Here is a 20458-nt window from a genome sequence, read left to right on the forward strand (position 1 = left end):
TGGCTTGAAAAGATTCAGTGTGTCAAATCTGGATTAACTGAGCACCCTGTCAAATTTAGGTGACAAAAATATTTATTTTCTGATTTACAACTCAAACAGATATCACTAGACTAGGGTAACTATAGAAGGCTGAGACAGCTGAGATAAAGATGGGCTGGGTACAGGTTTATAGTGGTAACTGAAATGGATATTAAGAGAATTACACATGTAAATACAGTGCTGATGTGCTGAATCACATTTGGTCATATTTTCTGTCCCAGTCCTCATGACTGATTCCTACTGTGGGTCAGTATCTGCAACAAGTCTCCTGAAAGAGGTTTGGCAACAGTCACTGTCTCATTTGTATCACTTTTAAAATAAAGTTTCTGACAAAATCATTGCCTGTTCTTCAGTTTCTATTAGCCTTTTAAAATTTACTTCCTCAATACAGATTTTCTGGCTATTTCAGGTTAAAAATTACATGGCACTTGGTCAGTGTAAGAAACTCCCTCAAATCTAGATGTTTCAGTCCACAAAACTCCAATGGAGTTGGCTCAAGACACACTCATTCCTGTAGGAAATGCTGCATGCCTGAAGAGCATTTTTCTCTGAAAGTAGAGAGACATGGGAGGGGACAGAAGCAAGAATTCCCACTGACCTCTTAGGATGCATTTTAATTTTCTGTTTCTTCCCATATGTTTCTCCTTCCCTCCAGTCCTGGAGAACATGGGAAAGTAAGAGCCAAGCCACAGCTTTTGGATGAAAGGATTCTGGTATGGATTACAAGAACTAGACAAACTGCTGAGCACCGTGCCTTCCACAGGTCAGCTGGATGTCCTTACCACCTAAGAGAAGCCCACAGGAGAAAAAAATCTCTGTATTATGTTCTAAAATAACCCAGAGTGGTGCTTTCCAGAGGGGTTTAGGACAAGGCAATCAGTCCTATTACTATTTTACTGCCATAAGGAAGCTCTCCTCAAATGCATGGTGATAGAGCAGTAGTTTACAATGTACATCCTTATCATCACTTGTGAGTCATATAAAACTCCTCCATTATCACACACCATAAAAAGATTAAGTCACATGCACATTTTAAAAGGTAATTATTACATTTAAAGAAATGAAACCACATTATGAATTGTATCAGTACATTATTTAGCATGAGGCGCCACCAATTTTTTTTCTATTAATTCCTACTTTCTTAGAAAATAAAAGCTTAAAGTCAAGTACAGCTGCTGAAAAGTATTAATGAAACCTGTGTCTGCACTGCAGAACCAAAGCGGTAGGAGAGGTGTCAGCTAGACACGAAAAGGGAAGATGAGATAGGGAAAGACTTACAAGGGAGATATTAAATAGTAGGAGACAGCAAAGATTTACAAATTAGTTACTTGTTGCCATTCATTACCATCAATATCTACATCAGGGAAAAATGAAGTTTAGAAGAATCACAGTTTTGAAAACACCAGAATGTTATGGTAATATCAAAGTTGATAACCAAAATCTCTGGTTTGATTTACACACACATTATTTACAGGATCTGGTTGCATCTAAATAAACATGCATTTGGAAACAGTCATTCATGTGGTTGGATGCTTCCTCAAAGGCATATATACAGTCTGTTATTAATCTTTGGAAATCAACTTTGTTCCTTAAAAATGCAAATTCATGTAGTACTTTTTATATTTCCAAGTTCTTATATAATAAAATGCATCCTTTCAATCAGGGCAATGCAAATGGACATGTTTTTCCTTTGTGAAGCAGATGTTTTAATTGTTAGATAAGCTCCTAATGGTTTGCTTTCTTTTAAAGGAAAGTGAAAGTATATGAATGACCTCTACCTCCCCACGGCTTTCAGAGCAGTCACTTTTCTTGAAGATTAGGAGTCTCTTGGACTCCAGCCCCAGCTTCTCTTGTATCTGCAAACTACAGTCTGAATTAGTTTTCTCCTTTAACAAAAACTCCTGCTGTGTTGAGAATCTCTTAATTACTTTTCAAGCTTGTCCTGTTATTGTGAAATTCTGAAAATCTGATTACTGTGCTAATAAAGCTAGTGAATGCAATTTTTTTTTCTATTTCATTTGAAGACTTCAAAATGCAAAGATACACAAAGTCACACAGCAAGATTGCATTAATATAAATACATGACTAGTGTCAAATGAGAACCTTATGTGAGTAAAATGTAACGGTGGGAACTATTCAGTCTACATCTGATAGCGGGAAGTACTAAGGAACAAAATTCATCAATTTAGGTGTTCAGAATTTATCAAGTTAGTTTATAAGACAGAATTTTTGTTCCCTTTGGCAGCTAAGAAAAAACTGCATTTAGAATCATAGAATCATTAAGATTGCAAAAGGGCTGTATCAAGTCCAACCTTTGACTGAACTCCACCCTGCCAACTAAACCTTATCACTAAGAGCCATGTCTAGTCATTCCTTGAACACTTTCAGGGATGGTGACTCCACCAACTCCCTGGACAGCTCATTCCAATGCTTAACCACCCTTTCAGTGAAAAAAATTCTTCCTGATATCCAAACTGAATCTCCCCTAGCACAACTTAAAGCCATTTCCTCTTGTTCTGGCTGCCTGGAAGAAGAGATCGACCTCCATCTCACTACATCCTCCTTTCTGATAAGGTCACCCTGAGCCTCCTTTTCTCCAGGCTAAACACCCCCAGCTTCCTCAGCTGTTCCCCATAGCACCTGTGGTCCAGGCCCTTCACCAGTCTCACTGCCCTCCTCTGGACACCCTCCAGCCCCTCAATGTCTTTCTTGAAGGGAAAGGCCCAGAACTCAACACAGGATTTGAGGTGTGCCCTCACCAGTGCTAAGCACAGGGGGACGATCACTGCCCTGGTCCTGCTAGCCACACTATTGCTGATACAGGCCAGGATGCCATTGACCTTCTTGGCCACCTGGACACACATTGGCTCATGTTCAGCTGCTATCAACCAGCACTCCCAGGCTCTTTTCCACTGGGCAGGTTTCCAGCCACTCTGCCCCATACACTGCAGGGTATTGTTGTGACTTAAGTGCAGGACTCAGCACTTGGCCTTGTTGAACCTCTCACAAAAGGCCTCAGCCCATCAACCCAGACTGTCCAGATCCCTCTGCAAAGCCTTCTTACCCTCCAGCAGATGAACATTTCTGCCCAGCTTAGTGTCTTACTGAAAGGGCACGCAGTGCCATCATTCAAATCATTAATAAAGATATTAAACAGTGCTGGCCTTAATGAATTTCCCACAAAATTTAGCAAAAAAACCCCCAAAAAACTCAAGCCAACAACAAGGTGAAAAACCTCAAGTCCAAGAACCCCAAAGCAGTGTGAAATTTCTACAGGTGATAGTGGTGCTTCAAAGGCCACCAGACATAAAGATTCTGAACACACGGTCAGAGTTGTTTCAGTGGAACCTCCTATCTTTTTCATAGCAATAAAAATTTAAAAATCTGCACAGTCAAAATTATATAGTAAAAGGCCAAAAAGGAAAACAGAGCTGTACAGCAGGGAATTGCAAATCTGTTATGGTTTAGCAGATGTTCATCTCTTCTGTATTAGATATCTTCATCCTGGGCTAACTGTATCCCATACAAATGGCAAAGAGATTCACAAATCTCCAAACCACAGCTGAGCTAATCTGATTTGAACACAGTGGGCCAGGATAGAAGTTTTTCCTCTTTTTTAAGATATTGATTTATCTGGAGGAAAATTAAAGAAATCTCCTGTGGGAACAGCCCCAGATGATGAGACCCTTCATCACCTCATTAGTTTTGTTTGTGAAGAAGCTTCTCCTCCATTACTGTCTTTTTAAACTCTGCCTCCTCAAATTGATTTGTGATGTACATTCCTTCAACAATTCTTTCTTCCTTGGTAATTTATCCTTTGAGATGAGTAGCTGGACATACAAGAAGACTTATGCTAGCCAATATTGGTAATCATAGGGGAGACAATAGAGAGCCTTACCTTAAAAATATATGTGCTTAATCATCATAAAAAGCATAACAGTGAAAGGGCAGTGTGCCAGACTTTGGAATTGATGATGCTGACATAAAACTAGAGAAACATGGCTGAATTCTATGGGGTTTTTACTTTGTTTTTAGAGAAAGTAAAGTGAAGGGGAGGTGCTTCAGTAAGGACAATGGTGCTGGACCTCCATGGTATCTGTCAAAGCAGGCTGTTCCACACTGCCTGCAGAAATTTAGCTGGAACTTAAGCTATTGCCTTGCTGGAGGCAGCTGATCAGCTGCATCCTGCCTCAGGCTGAGCTCCTGCAGGCAGACTTTTAGAAACCAGACATCTGCCTTCAAAAATGGCACTCAGTGTTATTAAAAATAAAGGAATGGAGGCATATCACTCTCTTCAAGCACAGGACATCTGCATATTTATGGTGCTCGAACTCTCACACCAGTTCCATGAGTTTTATGCCAGTGTTCAGTCCCTGATCCTCTGCTCCTGAGAGATATGTAGGTGCCTGGGCTATTACATGCAAATTATTACTGCTTGGAAAAGCAGTGGCCCCCTGAGCCTCCCCATGGAGAGTTGGGCAGATTTTCACTGGCATTATACTGCCTTTGGCTTTGGCTCCTTGCATTTCTGCACTTCCCATAGAGCCCTTCTTCCCTACCTGTGAACCCTAAGTATGGGGAACCACTGTCACACATGAAAACATCAGTATTTTGTTAACATTTAATCTGTCTGCTAAAGCTATTGTGCCAGAAGAGGAGGGAAAAGAGTAGAACAAAGGCTGGTTGCTTGCTGGCTGTTTTTCCTCAAGAGACTTATGTCCTGACATCACCCAGCAGTGATTTCCTGACATCACCCACCAGCATGGGCAGAGCCCCAGCATTCCTCTTTTGCTTCTTTTGCTGCTGTTCAGAGTGACAGTTCACTGTTGATTATGCTACTGTAACAAATGGGAGGCAGAACACTTTTGTATTTTTTTCTCCTGTAAACTCAGAGTAAATTAGATTTGGTGTTCTGCCAAGAACAAAATACTGTCTACTATTGTAAGAATTGTTATGGGCCAGATTTTCAAATCCTTACTACTGGTGAAGTGTGTTTGTCCAAATGTTGAGTTAGTAAAGATATCTGATTTGACCCAGTATCTTTTACATCTCTGCCTTTAATTCTCTTCCTCCCAGAACACACAAGTGAATACAGGCTTTAGAACAGAAGAAAACTATCTACTTAAGATAAGCAGTTCAGGATTCCCAGCTGTAACTATACCTGGTCTGGCTGATTGAAGATCTTTGTTTTAAAACAGTGCAACTAATGTTTACAGTATACAAATATGAGCTCAAATATGACCCCAAAACTATTTGCATGGGTGGAATAAAATAAATCCAATGCACACAGAAGGAGAAGGAAGGTCTAAATAATGTAATATCTAGGAGCCACAATAATAACTGCCTTACAGAAAGTTGGAAATTACTTCTGTTTTCCTTGCTCTTTTTTCTAATGCCTGTTATTTTTTTCCTCCAAAGCCTCTCAGAGTCTGAATAGAAGAATACTTGTGACATTTGCTAAAATTTTAAAGTGGATCTGTCCACACTCATACACGTTGGCTTTCCTTAAACTGCTAATTTCTAGCCAAAGTCTTCTCTTTTGTACTTCACAAGGGGGGCAGAGCAGACAGCTTAATCTAATCCCAAAAGTGCAAATGTCAGACTAATTTATTTTTTGATGAATCCCACAAAATATTTTAAATAATTCCAAAATAGCTTATACATGCATGTTGTATGTCCTGACATTAAAATCCAACAAGAAGAATCCAGTAAACAAAAGTTTCGTTATAATTGATTTGCCTATCTCTGTCTCACAAAATTTTCCCAGCATTGTCTGGATGCAATGATGCCTGCTGTCTTGAATACAAATTACATGGTTTAGTATCTCTTCTTTGCTGTGGAAAAATGATTAAAATAGAATTTTAAATGGAATCATTTTATAAAAGGTTATGAGTTATTAGAGAAAATGCATTTTCACTGCAAAATTATTTTTAAAGGACAGGATATGGGATGGCGAGGCTTTCTAGAAGGACCAGAGAGCAGTGGAAGAATTCCAGTGTTTTCTTGTGAAAAATGTGGTGCTTTAGTAATAACCTTTTTTGATAATGAGATTTGTTTTAATTAATAGTCTGTTTAACATGTGCATTCCATTATCAGGAATTATTGTGCTTCAGAGGCCTCTCAGTGGAAGTAAAGATGTAGTGGAGGATGGTGTAAAGATGTTTGATGTAGAGGAAGCCATACCTGCTCCACAGCTGTGAGGAACAGATTCATACTATCATGGTGCTGTGAATGGTGACTTCTGCCAAGGAGCGCTTTAGCTCGGAGATTCAGTCTCTACACCAACGGGATCACCCATGCCAGGCAAACACTACCCTCCATAAGAAATGGACAAATGGATTTTTCACCAGGGTAGAAAATCATGTGGAATCCCATTGCACATTAATGGAGATGACCAAATCTATAATGGCCAGGTTGAACAGGTAGAGCAAAAAGTTTTTTAATTTTTGTTTGTATATAAGGGATAGAAAATAAGAAATATTACCTTCTTCTTTTTCATATCCTTTCTACTCTTACTGCTTCCACAACTTACCTCCCAAAATAGTCAGACTAGACACTCATTTGCATCTATTTCTGCTGTCATAATACATTCTCAAGAGGTTTGAGGTGAGTTTGGGATAAAAAAATCAAAGGCTTAACCTCCATGAAGTAATAAATATTGGTAACTGATGCCCACTGGGAGCAAAGCTGAGTACTTTATTCTGGTAGAGGAGATGCCAAAATCACTCTGCTATTTTCTTTACTGAGAGCACCATACCTATGATAACATGTACCTCACAGATTTACACTGGTGTAATTGATAATTACATTTGCTGACCTTCCAGATGTTGAGATGCATATTATTTTCCTAGGGCCAGATCCCTCCCTCAACAATGTTTAGGAATGTGTCCTTCTAGCCACTTTGTACTATTGTTAATTACAGAGGTATGAACTGTCCCTGAAGTGATCATGCTTATTCTCTTCAGTAAATGGATGTAGAAGAGTGCTCAGCCTACTGAAGGCAACATCAATCTCATCTGAGTTTACTGAGTTTATGCGTTAAACCACTTTGTGACTGCAGAGTATTGCATGTAGAAAGATTGAGACTCTTCTGGGTGATCGCCATCTGGGCTTGCTGATCTGAGGCAAGGGTGTGAAAGCATACAGTCTGTGTGAATTGTCTGTATCCTCCCAGTTGCTGCTGCTCTGCGTCATTCTTTGAAGTATTCCCTAAGGAATGGCATACTACCCAGCTGAATCAAGCATGGTTAAGTCCTGCTATAATATCACATTTCCAAAGCTGGTCTATTTCAGCTTGAAATAAGTTATGCTCTTTATTTGTATATATCATTTTTAAACCTAAAAATATTTCTTTTACAGAACAGAGAGAGTCCTCCCTTGAAAATGTTTTGGAGGAGTACTGATTAATCAATACCAGTAAGATACTTGGGGCTAGCTTTTTCAAACAATTCTCCTCTTGATCTCTGTGAATCTCACTGAAATGTAATTAAAGAACATTCCAAGGCATTGATTCTGGAAATATGGTTGGCATTTTGTGTTTAGTCAGATTGTATTTGTTCTGCATGTAAAATTACTCCAAGAAATCATTTTTTTATGGCTGAAAGTTAAGGGAAACTCTTACTCACTATTTAAGCGACTTCCTCCATACCAAGACTGACTTATCAAAGCATTCGTTTTTGTCACTTAAATAGCACCTTGGACCAAAGCATTTGTGCTAAACTGTAAAATGACAGCCTGGTCAGGGCAGAACACACAGGTATTGTACAGAGAGCAGCAGAAAAAAGGCCCCAAAGAGACAAGTGTCCTTGTTAATGTCGATGCTCTAATACTGCCAACCTGATCAGTTTGCTGATCAGTACATCAAAGGAAATAAAGTCTTCTAGGAGCTGAGGCCCTTCTTTCCTTCAGCAGAAAGTATTAAAAAGCTAAGGCAGTTACTTTAGTTTTGGCCCTTCAAATCCACACAGCTCAGATCTAATGTACAGTTTATGTCTGGCCCATTACTTATATAACCCCACAATATCATAGTTAAAGAAGATTCTCTTCTGCCAGTACAATTTCTATTTTAATCAAAATCTCCCCCTTACAGTACTTCTAATATATTTAGGAGTTGCTGCTAATCTGGAAATATTTTCCACTTCTGAAATCAGTCATTAATAAGACAGCTACTACTGTGCATTTGAATTCCATCTAGAGTCTTCCAGGTATGCTAAAAGTATTAAAGCCACCATAAGGTGTTCAAACTAAAAAGGAAGATCATCAAGTAATAAATGCTATATTGTAAGAGGTTAGGGGCATTACCAGACTAATATATGTCCCACTATAGAGAGGGCTGCAATTTCAATGACTGCCTCAGATTTTTAGCAATTCTGACTCTTAGTGTAGATTGTATCTTTGCAGATTTCATGCAGGGAGCATAAATAGCTGCTTTTACTTACAACTCCATAGACCTCTACCCTCATGATGTTATAATTACATCTGCAGTTATGCAGGAAATAATACTAGATAGGTTTCTGACTGGCTTTGTCTTTGAAGTGGCTCAGATACTCAATATCTGGAAGAGAACAGCTCTCTGATTAACAGCCTCCCAATTTGTCATCAACCAACAGTCTGTGGGTTACAGTTTGTGAAGTGAGGGACTAAGGTACAAGTTCACACATCTGAAAGAAAATAAATTCACAACAGATTGGATTGGGGGAGCGAAGATTATCCAGGGACAAAGTCAAGAAAAATAATGTGTGTAAAGAGGCAATGGGAAAAAGTAGTATTGAAGAAGGAAAGAAGGAAGACAGAAAATAGCAAGTTGTTCAGGATGAAAGAAGGGAAGAAGAAAAGAGAAAAAGTAGAAGGTAAGTGACAAAAAAGGCAAAAAAGCAAATACAAAGGCAGAGAAAGAGAAAGGACAATGGGAGGCTTACCCAAACAGAACTAAAAGTGAGATGCTCACCATATTTTTTTTCTCCCTAATTCACCTCTTCTCATTTGCTGTAGGGGCCTTTTTCTTACTTTGGTTTTGTGGATTTTTAAAGCTTAAAATAGTCAGCTCTATCTTCATTATCTCAAGGTAGTTAATGAAAGCGGACTTCATTCCAGATGCCAAAACCTGTTTGCTACTAAATAAATTAATGAATAAGGCCATAAGCTGACAGACAAGTCAAATTTATAACACATTATCATATGTTCCCTGAAGGGATAGGAGGGATAAAAGAGCTTATGCATGGAAAGACACATTTTGCCTTGGATCACAGCCTTTTAGGGCAACATCATGTGGAAAGCAGGCATTATACAGAGCTGTCCTAACAGTCACAGTGGCTGCCAATGGCGAGCTATGAAAGTAATCCCTGTCTTCAGATGATGAAGAATGAAGCATAGGGGAAAGCACAGGGGAGTGAGAGGGGCAGTGTTTTTTCACTGTCACATAGAGTATCTATGTGAAGAATCCTCTGAAGTAGACAGAAGGCTACCTAGTACTTTGTGTACATGGAAAATCTGAAAAAGATTGTAAGCAAAAGAAGAGGAAGGTTTTGCTGAGGCACATCTCCTGCCAGGGTGCTTTTGGTTCCATGACTCTTTGCAAGAGTTTGTGGCTTAAGAACATACACTGTGACAGAAGTGTGGTTTGGAGAAAAAAAAGGTTTCAAAACCTACTGTATTTATATTAAAAACTGTTAATAAAGAGAAAACGGAAATAGACTTCATCTTGGCCACTAGGGACAAAGATGACAAGTATTCATGCAGAAGGGAAACTCCTGGCAAATAAAACGTGTTGTTGACTGATTACTGTTTTGAAGTAAATATTTTCAGTAATATTTTTCTTTGCAGTAAAGTTAGTTGGTTGATTTCTTCTATGTCCCTGAGATACAAGGCTAGATGAGGATCTAAACTGAGATTCCTGGGGTAGCACATCGAGGCATACAGCCTTAAATCTTTGCTACAAGTAGGGAGTAAAGTGATCAAGTTCCAGTCTTGATCCCACCTAAAAGAATGATAAGTAGAGGTCTACAGATTGCAGTAAATAGTGACAAACTAAACAGAAGGTGTTGAAGTGTTGGCTGCTCTTCTCCCAGGAATTCTTAAAGAGGTTACCAGATTTCTCCCTGAGGTTGCTCCTAACAGCAGGGAGGTGAACAGTACACAAATCAGCTCTGAACCACCACAGCCTATTGGCCTAACATTGATTTTGGTTTATGCTGAACTGCAAGGTTCAGAAGCTGACTTGCAAGCCATTCAGTCTCCCCTGCTGCAAGGTAGATGCCTATGGAAGACAGCAGAGATGGGGGCACTTTTTGTTGCTTCAGCCACTGCACTTTCACCTGCCATTAGCTATAAACAAATACCTTTATGGGAAGTTCACTGTGGAGAAGACCACAAAACAAACAACCTAAAAGAATCTCCCAGCTTAGTCTGAAACTCTGATAATAGTCACTTTATTTTGCTTAGAATCTCTGTCTTCCCAGATCATGGTTAAAACTGTACATTATTGTTGCTACCAAGAAAACAGCTGCAAACTGAGATGTCAAAAGTATGGTTTTTTTTCTGTTCCTGGAGTGAAAATGGTATTCAAATTGCCTCTACACCTATTCTGTGGAAAATTAAACCTTTGATGCTTCCAAGAGTTTTAGCAAAATTTGGCATCTTGACCCGAAGGATTCATAAATCTATACAAATATCAGGGGGAGAGGGGGCTGAGATTTTAACATCCATGTAACTATTATGCACATTTTGTGAGAGGAACTGAGGAAAAGTTGCTCATTTGTGTAGCTACACAAGTTTGCTTAGCTCTTCTTGCTTTAGATTCTATGTTTTAACAGAAAAGACCATTCTTACTCCACGACATTCATAACAAAATCTGATGCCACATAAAACACCAGTTTAGAGTTTCATTGTAAGTTTAAAACTAGTTCATTTTTAGAAAAAGCCTTACTGTGACATTCATTAAATTTTCACTTAATCTATATACTGTTTGGAGCAAACTTGCCTATAGATATGTTTTGGTGATCAAACTACATTAAGTTAATGAAACCACATCATCCAAGCTTTGACGCTTCTAAGTCAGTTTTGGTTTGCATTTTGAGTTCCAGACCAAAGCCACAGTTGAGGGAAAGAACTGTTATGAATCAGAATAAAGAAAATGCTCATGGCACAGTTTTCTATTTTCTCTATAAAATTAAAGAGCGCTTTAAGCCTTCCTTCAGAAATAAAGCTGAAGTCTCCTGTCAGAAAGCCTGCCCTTGTTATACTTTCAAAACAGAGACAGGTTTTAAGGAGCACATTCCCTATGGTACATTTAGGACCGTTTTATTAAAATACATACACGGCAAATAATGTATGGCAACACTAAAGAGTGTTTTATAGTGGCAATTAGGATTTTATCCAAAGTCCATTAATGCCAATGGAAATGTTTCCATTTATTTTCAAGGAGTTTGCAGTAGGTCCACATGAAAAAAAGTACACTGGTCTCTTAGTCTATCCTAGTCCACCCAGATGAGAGGAAACCTGTGTCTGATTCACATGCCTCCCTTACCTTCTGGGCTGTTACCAATGGATTTTTAATTACCAGTAATGGGCAGACCATTATATTTAAATTACCATCCAATTTCTGGTCCATTGTTTCAGATCTGTGGGCTCTGTGAGCAGATGCCGAGGCAGCTGTGCAGCTCAGAGCTTCCATGGCATTTCACCTCAAGAGAGATGTAGCACAGCAAGCCATTTAGCTGGCATCCCCCGCCACCGGGAACTTTGGTCCGGTAACACAGTGCAATCCAAGCTGTGACGTGCAGGAGGGAAAAGCTATTGTTGAATCCCTTCCAAAACCAAATTATATCTCCCATTGTCTCAAAGGAATAATAAACCCTGGCTGGCTGATTGTGGAATATAATAATAATCTAGCTGAATTAGTGGGCATTCCTGGGAGTGACTGATTTCTGCATTTTCCCGAGAACGTTATTCTTTTTTTTAAAGATAATAATTCTTCTCAGGAAAACAGGATTTATGTATACATAATATATAGAAACTAAATTAAAAAAATTTAGAAATGTTATGCTCAGAATCATACTCCTCATGTGTCCACAAAAAATAAAGTGCTCTTAGCAGAAATACATGGCTGTTGAAAGTGGTTTTACTGACATAGCATCAGGGCACCTGCCAGCCCAATTCTCCTTATTCAGCCTTCCCTGGGGATTCCCCACCCTGCCATGTGGTCCATGTGAGATTCCTAGGACTGTCAGCTTCATCCCAAGGGAGGTTCCCAGTATCCAGGACAGAGCATAGCGCACTGTATTAGAAGGAATTTCAAACAAAAATGTCTTCATTGAGACTGATCATTCACCCATCTGTTTGTCCCACTTTGTCTGAACTGGATACTTGAAAACCTCACTAGTGCATCAGCACACAATTGCAGGGCATGTTTGAATCAGTAACACACAATTAGTTATTTTAATGTATTTTTCCAGTTAGTGGTGGATTGTGGTGTTTCCTCGGTTTAAATAAGTCATACCTTTGATCTCAAGAGTAGAAAGCCAGCCTTGTTGTCATCAAGCAATTTAACACCTATTTGTGATCCCGACAACCATGATTCACAAGCTAAAGATCCTGTAATTTTGCCTGCAGATGTTGTCCCAGCAGAGCAAGCATTCCCATTTTCACCAAAGCACGGGAAGAAGTACCTCTACAAAATGTGAAGTGGTTAGAGCTTTGACTGTGGATGTCAGAGACACAAGCAAAAGACACTTGTTTTCCTGGAGGGACTCTTAATCTCATATTGCTACCTTCAAAACATGCAGTGGTGTGGGAAGGGGACAGGGGACTTCCAATCTCTCTTGCTAATGCTGTTCCATTTTGAACGGGATCATTAAATATTAAAAGAGTGAAAGATCAAAAGATAGAGAATGACTTTTAGCCTGTTTGTTAGGCATCTCACGTTTTCCGTTCCAACCCAGTGAAGATGTAGGTACATTTTAGAGAGAAGAGACACAATGAGAGATAACAAATAAGCCAAGCACCAAAATGCTGTAGTGTTTAGGACACAATTATGAGTTATAAACTGCAGGGGTTTTGTCCTTTCAGGCAGCAGACAGAATTAAATTTCTACTTCCCACATTATCAGTGATGCCTCTGTCAGCAGGTTGGGCAGGCTAGAAAGAGGAGATCATTAACTTATTGGTGACACTGACACCATGATCCAACGAACTCAACTAATGTACCTGTAGTTAAAGCCCCAATGAGAGGTGTGTACCCACAGTTGTGGAAGACTCTATGTCATTGTCATCTCTCCCTGCCACTTCCTGATGACTAGGTTAAGTGGATAACTACTCAGCCAAATATTTGAGGACCTCCTCTCCCTAAATATCTAGCTCTGCTTATCTATCTCCCTTGAAATGTGTGGCCTTCCCTGAGAACTGTGTACTTCACTAGCTTTTACAGCATCAATAGATAGAAATTGCAACAGATATCAAATTGCCTTGGTGGGCCTAGTCCTCAGCCATGCTATGAGTTCCAGTTCCAAAAATTTGTCAAACACAGGAAAAAGAGACAAAGAGAAACTGTGCTGGATTCTCTAATTACTTTCCACTTTTTCAAATTACCTGGAAAACACAAGAAACATGCACTTTGCAAAGGTAGAAATGCCTATGTAAGATGCAAAGCTGGTCTAAATAAGGGTTCACTTGGATTAAAATATAGGAATAAATACAGCTATAGAGGCTCTCAACTGAGTTATGACGTCAAGCAAAATTCCTTCAAATACCCATTATGACAAGATAAAGATATCTGAGAGTCCACTTTTGTGCAGCTCAGGGCTCTGAACCGTGGTAAGGACACAGGAAGAAAGTCTGCTTCCTTAGGGAGTAGATATGTGTTCCTGTCTTGTGCTTTCCGGCTTCCTAAAATAAATGTTTGCTTCACCTGTGTCCTCTTCACTGCATCTCCATAACTTTGCAGTCATGGGAACAGTTCTGAGGTAATTAAGAGAGTATGTCCCTACCCTGAAGTTGCTGCACCCACTGCTTGCTTTGTTTCATGCAGTTGAGGAAGATGAGCACTTGCTCTTTTGATTCCTGCTCCCTGAAGTTCTACAGATGTAGCTTACGGAAGAGTAGACAGAAGTTTGCCAGGTTCTGCCTAGACCTATGGGCAAGATATTCCATTTATTCCCTGCCATAGTTACCACCAAGGATGAGACTAAAGATATTTGACTTTTTCTTCTTTTCTTCATCCTCAGACTTAGGCCCTGGCAGCTGCTTTATTGGCACCAGTTGTGTATAAGAGTCCATAAAGCAGAAGGAATAATTTAGGTTTATCAAGCTGCAGACATTCCCCTTCATCCCTTCCAATTACAGCAGAGATCAGGCTCTTTGGCTGGGATTTTCAGGAAGCAAGTACAAAATGTGACTAGTCTGACTTATTAGTTCAGGGGACTTCCACTTCACTGGGGGAATCCCCGGTAGAGAACATGCGGGTATTTTCCACCGTATACGAGGCAGACAATCTGCTTCAGATTGATTGTGGTCCTCTGGGTTCCTGAAATTTATTTGGTCACTCTTATTGAAGGGACTGAACAAGCCTGCTTATGGGGTTTGGTTTGCTGTGGAGGATGCAGAGCCTACTCCCTAGGCATGCATTAATAATGCATTAAACATAGAGAACATTAGCCCACATTCTTCTGGAACCTTAACTTTATTAAAAGGGAACATGAGTGCCCACGGCTTCTTTTTCAGTGTAAAGATGTAACTTTCCCAACAGAACCACAAGAGATCCTCAGAATTTTACCCATCTTTAATCAGAAAACCAAGCTCTGATTCTGTGAATTAAGATATTACGAAACCAACAGAAAATAATGGGAACGCGGAGGTGCTGAAGAGAGTGTGGAAGTAACAACTAAAACACCCCAATTTTCTTTTCTAACCTATCTTCACTTTTCAACATTCTCTCCCACATATGGTGATGAATTAAGACAGGCAATGCAGGGAATTCTTCCAGTTACAGGTCAGTGCATTACAATAGCTCTGGAAATAAAGATTTTTCCCTTCAGTACATGCAATATGAGATTTTTAAAGCAGTGGCTATGTCTAGGATTTAGTTGTCAACAATTTCTGTGTAGAAACTATCACAGAATTATCCTATGCAATTACTTGCACTTAGGCTCTAACTGAGGCTCTAAACCAGCACATAGAAACGAACCTCTGTTCAGGACATTATGCAGTTAATTTATTCCCTACCTTAAACAAAAATACAGGCTTTCATTAAGGACACGGAAGCAGGTTATTACCTCCCTCCTACCCACTCCTAATATGTTTTATCTTTATTCTTTACAATCCTGGATAGCAAAGCAGCTGAGAGCCACCAGGATTTCTGATGCCACACGGTTATTGTCTCAGTTGTTTGTTCTGGTTCCAGCCGAATGATAGTGGGAGCTGTTCTGCTTCTGAGCAAAGGGGAGGAGGAGCTGCAAATTCTTCGTTTTTTAGGCTGGAATGAAAGAGACCTTAAAAGCTGTTTGCCACACAACTTACAACTCCTTTTGTATTTAATGGCCTGGAAATATTAGAGTGAATAAATGCTAATGATTTGGGGGTTTGCAGTATTGTAGAGCAAATAAAGAAGTCAGGCTAGCAGTAACTTGCCTCTGTGTTCACACAATCATTTTACTTCAGAATGCCATGAAAATAATTTAAACAGACTTCTGTCAAGGCATTGTTTGAACAATAGGCTTACTTAGTTTTCAGGATTCAATCAATGTTTTCCTTGATATAGGATGCCATTTTTTATATGATGAGGACATACACAATTAACTGAAAACTCTTAAGTAAATTTCTGCTGCAGATATCTTCCTTGCTATGCCACTTTATTCTACACGCTGATAGAAGAGAAACAAAAAGAAGAATCCTTATCTCTGAATCACTCAGAAACTGCATTTTCAAACACAGCTGGCACTTCAGAGATCAGGGTACCTGTGAATTTCAGTTTACATTTGCCAACAGACAGAGTAGGATTCATCCATGCAGCAACAAAAGCAAAGTACAATTGTAGAAAAAAAAAAAAATAGATATAGTGTGAGAATAAACTATCTACAAATAGGAGAAAGAGAATTACCAAAGAGGGAAAAATAGACAACAGGCTAGATCCTCTGAATGGTCCTCACAGATTTATGTCATCATAGTAGTTTAAGGAAAACCAGCTATGGGAGAAGAATCCTGGAACAGCATGAAGCTACTGCAGAAACTCCTCATTCTGTGCTCAGGATGGAGAACCAGACTGGGAAAGAGAGGACCTGCTGCTGAGAGCTGCCTGCTGTCCACTATCCAAACAGCCCCACAGGGCCCAACTCCTAGCAGGGGAGGGATGGGGGGAACAACACAGGCTTCAACAGCTGGAGCTGGAATCAGGTAAGAAATGAATAAAGGCACCTTTGTCCCCATTCCTCCAAACTTCTGCTGATAATAGTTCAGATGGATTAAACAAACTGGCTCATTAGGACTTGGCTGAAAAAGATTGATGTAACAATCAGACACATCATGGACAAGTTAATATTATCATCTCACTTTTTAATATAAAATAATAAAGTTTTGAAAGAGAGATATGCTGTCACAAGAGAGATAGTTATGTCTTCACCTATACCACAGCTGAGATGATTTCTCATCTTTTCTCTACCTTAGAAAATCAAACCCTTTTTTCTAGTTACTACTTGACAATAGCGTTCATTCAATGACTTGAACAGTGATATAAAAACATGTCCTTTTAAATGGGAATGAACAGTAATGCATAAATAGAAATGCAGAAAAAACTCAAAAGTTGCATTTTCCTATTTCTTTTCTTGACATGGAACGATATTTCCCTGTTTTTTTAACTAAACAGAAATGGATAAGACTCACTGTAACTGAGTACAGCTCTCAGTATAGCAAAAAAAAGTTTAAAAACCTGAAAAATTTAAATAGATCTATTACTTCTTTAAATTAAACACTTCTAAATGGAAACTTTGCTCAGGTTTCTCCAACTTCATAGATTTTGACTGACATATCTGCCCTTGTAACAGACACTCAAATCAAGAACCCTTAACAAAAGTGTCCTTAACCATAATAGTTTTAAAGCATGACTGCCTGTGCTAGGTGAGATGAACTCTGGCGTGTCTCCACAAGGAAGCTCCCAGTCTCTATGAGAGTAAAGAACTCATGTTGCTTGCTTTAGATGTGTCTGGTGGTGTAAATAGTGTCAGCTTTTAGAAACCAGACAAAGCCAAACATGGAGGGAAAAAAAAAAAAAAGTGTAACTGTGTGCCTTAGCACTCCAGCATGGGTGAAATCTAACACTGAAGTATTGCCACTCACTTCAAAAGGGCCAGAATTAAACCTATAGAATCCAAATTTAGAAAAGTCTTCAAAAGATTTTGAGCAATATTATGCCACCTTTAACATCTGAGGGCAAAACACGTTATTTTGAAAGGTCAAAAGGATAAAAGCGGGAGCAGCTGACTACCCTGCCCTACTCTCTTTACACTACATAGGTAGGGCTCATTCAAAACCTCTGCTTTTAAAACAGGGCACACCTCAGTGTGTATTTTCTATTCATAAGGCAGTACAAACCTGCCTAGTTTAGTTGTCCTTAAATTAAGCCCTACCATTCAGGGCTCTGGGCCAGAGGTCAAACACCAAAAGAAGAAATCAGGGCCTGACTCGTGATGACTCAAACCTCTCACTCGGTGCTCAAACACTCCAGCGCTCCCTTGATTATTTTGGCATTGGGAAATTATGACCCAGATTCTGGGACACTGTATGGCCCCATCCTGCCCCTGTCTCAATTAGGCTATTCACTCAGCTTTTCTCTCTGTGCTTCCTGCAAATCCTAGCAGAAAAGATCTGTAATGAAGCACCATGAACTGCCACCAAAGAGAGACCTCCTGAGATGGGCCGAGGAGTTAACACAGATCAATGTATGCCTCCTTTTAAGGCACCCTTAAGCCATCAGAGCAACATTAAGGAAGTATGGTTAGAAGAATCATTTAGAATTGAATTTTATCACTTCCTGGATAGCTTTCAGGGGGTCTGTTTTCAAATGACTGAAAGGAGAAAGCATGGTTTAAGTGATTTTAGAAAAGGGAACCATGATGTCAAAAGTGTACAATGCACCTTTCAGCACAATGAGTAACATTACTTGCTGGAGGTTTGCATTTTTTGAAGGACTTTTGCACTTCATATTCTATTAATTACTTAATTATTAATTCTTCCGAGAAGTCAATGTATGCTTAGCAGATAGAAACCCACCTAGATGACATTAGGAGCTTTTCTCCATCACAAGCAAGAAAATATCTTGTAAATGCACACGGAATAGGAAGAACTAGCTGACTGTGGTATTTTTAGGTTTAGGTGAAAATAACACTGGGATTATTTAGCAAAGAAATAGGAAGAGGAAATAAACCAAATAATTTAAAAACAATTTCTCAACAAAGAAAATTGTTGATGTTCAGGGTAACTGCAGAAATCACTTCAGTTATCTGGATATAATACGAGAGCAGGTATCAATGATGTTTCTAACCCTAATATATCTCAGTAATGCTTCAAGTTCTCAACTTCTGTATGTTTGGTGGCACAGGCTCCACCTACACCTCAAGCATAAGTCAATAAAAATACAACGCTTCGCAGTTCAAGCAGGGAAAAACTTTTCCTCCTACATGTGGAATGGTGAGAACACATTTTATTTTTTTAATCCCCTTTAGTTGTTGTTATGTGTAACATAGATAATTTGTGCCTGTAGAATGATAATGATGTAATGTTTTGTATTATTTAAAAAAGCATACCAGCCGGTACTAGGGGGTTTGCCTCACATATGTTGAATCTGTCTCTGATAAGACCTCATTACAAGTTAATACATGTAGTTCATCTGGAGATGGGTTGTTTCTCAACGTAATCCAGGAAATCCCGAGTGATGATGGTCCCAACAACAACCCAAGACTGCAATCACTGGAACCACCCAAAAGGATACATCTCAATACCATGTTCCCTTCCTGGACACCGAATTGTTCAACTCAGCATAGAGAAAAGAGACTTTATGAATATGTGGGACTTTGAATGGAAAGAAAAGGCTGATCACTGAAATCCTGGCCTCGAGCAAAATAAACCATATAAAAGTTGCTCGCACAGAACAGGTGGTGCGAAACATAGGGGGATCCTCTGCTGTAGCGGTCAGCACCACTTCCCAGCTGTCTGACCCAGCGCCGATCCCGGGCTCGGCACTGTCCGTTTCTTTGTGGCTGGCTCAGACAGATTTCAATTGCTAAATAAAATCAATTTTTATTTTTAATTCGGCTGGATTAATTTTTTATCTATAGCAGTTATTAAAAGAGGGAAAACATTTTGACTTGGCAATACCTCTTTACCCTTGGCTGGTAGATTTCCCTGTTTAAGGAAGAAAGGTTTGAGGTGATAGTTTACATAACATACCTAAGCATATTATGTAAAGATTAAAGCAGCAGGGTCGGCACAGGGACAGAAGTGTCTCACTCGCCCAGAGGTTTGTTTTGTTCCAGGTTAATATTCGCACTAAACAACTAACATTTAAGTGCGGCTCTGCCTTGGCCTCTCCCATTCCTGACCGCGATGCTTTCCACAGAGGCAATGCCCGCCTGCGTGGGAGGTGAGGTTCATTTACCTGGCCACAATCGGGCGACAGCGCCTATCTCCAGCCGGGATACCGCACGTCACCGGGGCCGCCGGCGGCCCGGGGCGGTTTGTGCCCCCGGCTGTGCTGATGCCACGGCGGACAAAACTAGCGCGGTAACACAGAGTGTGGCCACCAAGTGCCGAGGCCCGGGCCCTCCCGCAGGCCGGCCGAGGCACCGCGTGCCCCGCACCGCCCCTCCCCAGGTACCGCGCCGCTCCCCGCCCGGGGCAGCGGCCGCGTCCCGCCGGCGGCTCCCTCCGGCTCCGCCGAGACAAAGGCGCTGGGGAGCTGCGGGCCGCCGGGACCGGGGAGGGGGCGGCGGAGGGGGCCGAGGGGAACAAAGGAGCCGAAAAAGACGAGAAGAGCCGAGAAAGTTGATGCCGGCCTCCGCCGCCCCCTACCCTGTCCCGGCCTGCCCCTTCCACCTCCCGGACTTTCGCGTGGGGGCCCACGGCAGCCCGGCGGCGGCAGGGAAAAAGGCCGGGTACCCTCACCTCCATCCCCCCCGAATCCCTGGCCAAAGGTCCCGGCTCACCCCATCCCCTCCCGCCGCCTCCTCCTCCTTCTTCCTCTGCCCCGCTGACCCCGCCCAGCCCCCGGTGCTTCCCTTTAACGCGCGCTCCCGCCGCCGCCTCTTGCCCCTCCCCCCTGCCCGGCGGCGCGCGGCCTCCGCCGGCCCCCGCGGACGCGCGCCCGCCCGCGCGCCCATCCCGTCACTTCCCCCCCCGCTCCCCCGCCGAGGCCGCGCGCGCTCCCGCCCTCCCGCCCC

The 20458-nt window shown here is 40.9% G+C and overlaps 1 long non-coding RNA gene across 1 annotated transcript in view; it reads right to left on the reverse strand.

Moving 5' to 3' along the window:
* LOC146768198 (uncharacterized) overlaps positions 1 to 19889 on the reverse strand; it is a 29963-nt gene extending 10074 nt beyond the window's left edge. The window contains exon 1 of the long non-coding RNA XR_014953256.1: positions 638 to 19889. This is a non-coding gene — a long non-coding RNA (uncharacterized LOC146768198). The remainder of the gene's footprint in view (positions 1 to 637) is intronic.
* Positions 19890 to 20458: the final 569 nt, after the last annotated feature.

Source organism: Lonchura striata, chromosome 2 (assembly GCF_050655825.1).
Source record: "Lonchura striata isolate lonStrDom1 chromosome 2, ASM5065582v1, whole genome shotgun sequence".
In the NCBI taxonomy this organism is placed as follows: domain Eukaryota; kingdom Metazoa; phylum Chordata; class Aves; order Passeriformes; family Estrildidae; genus Lonchura; species Lonchura striata.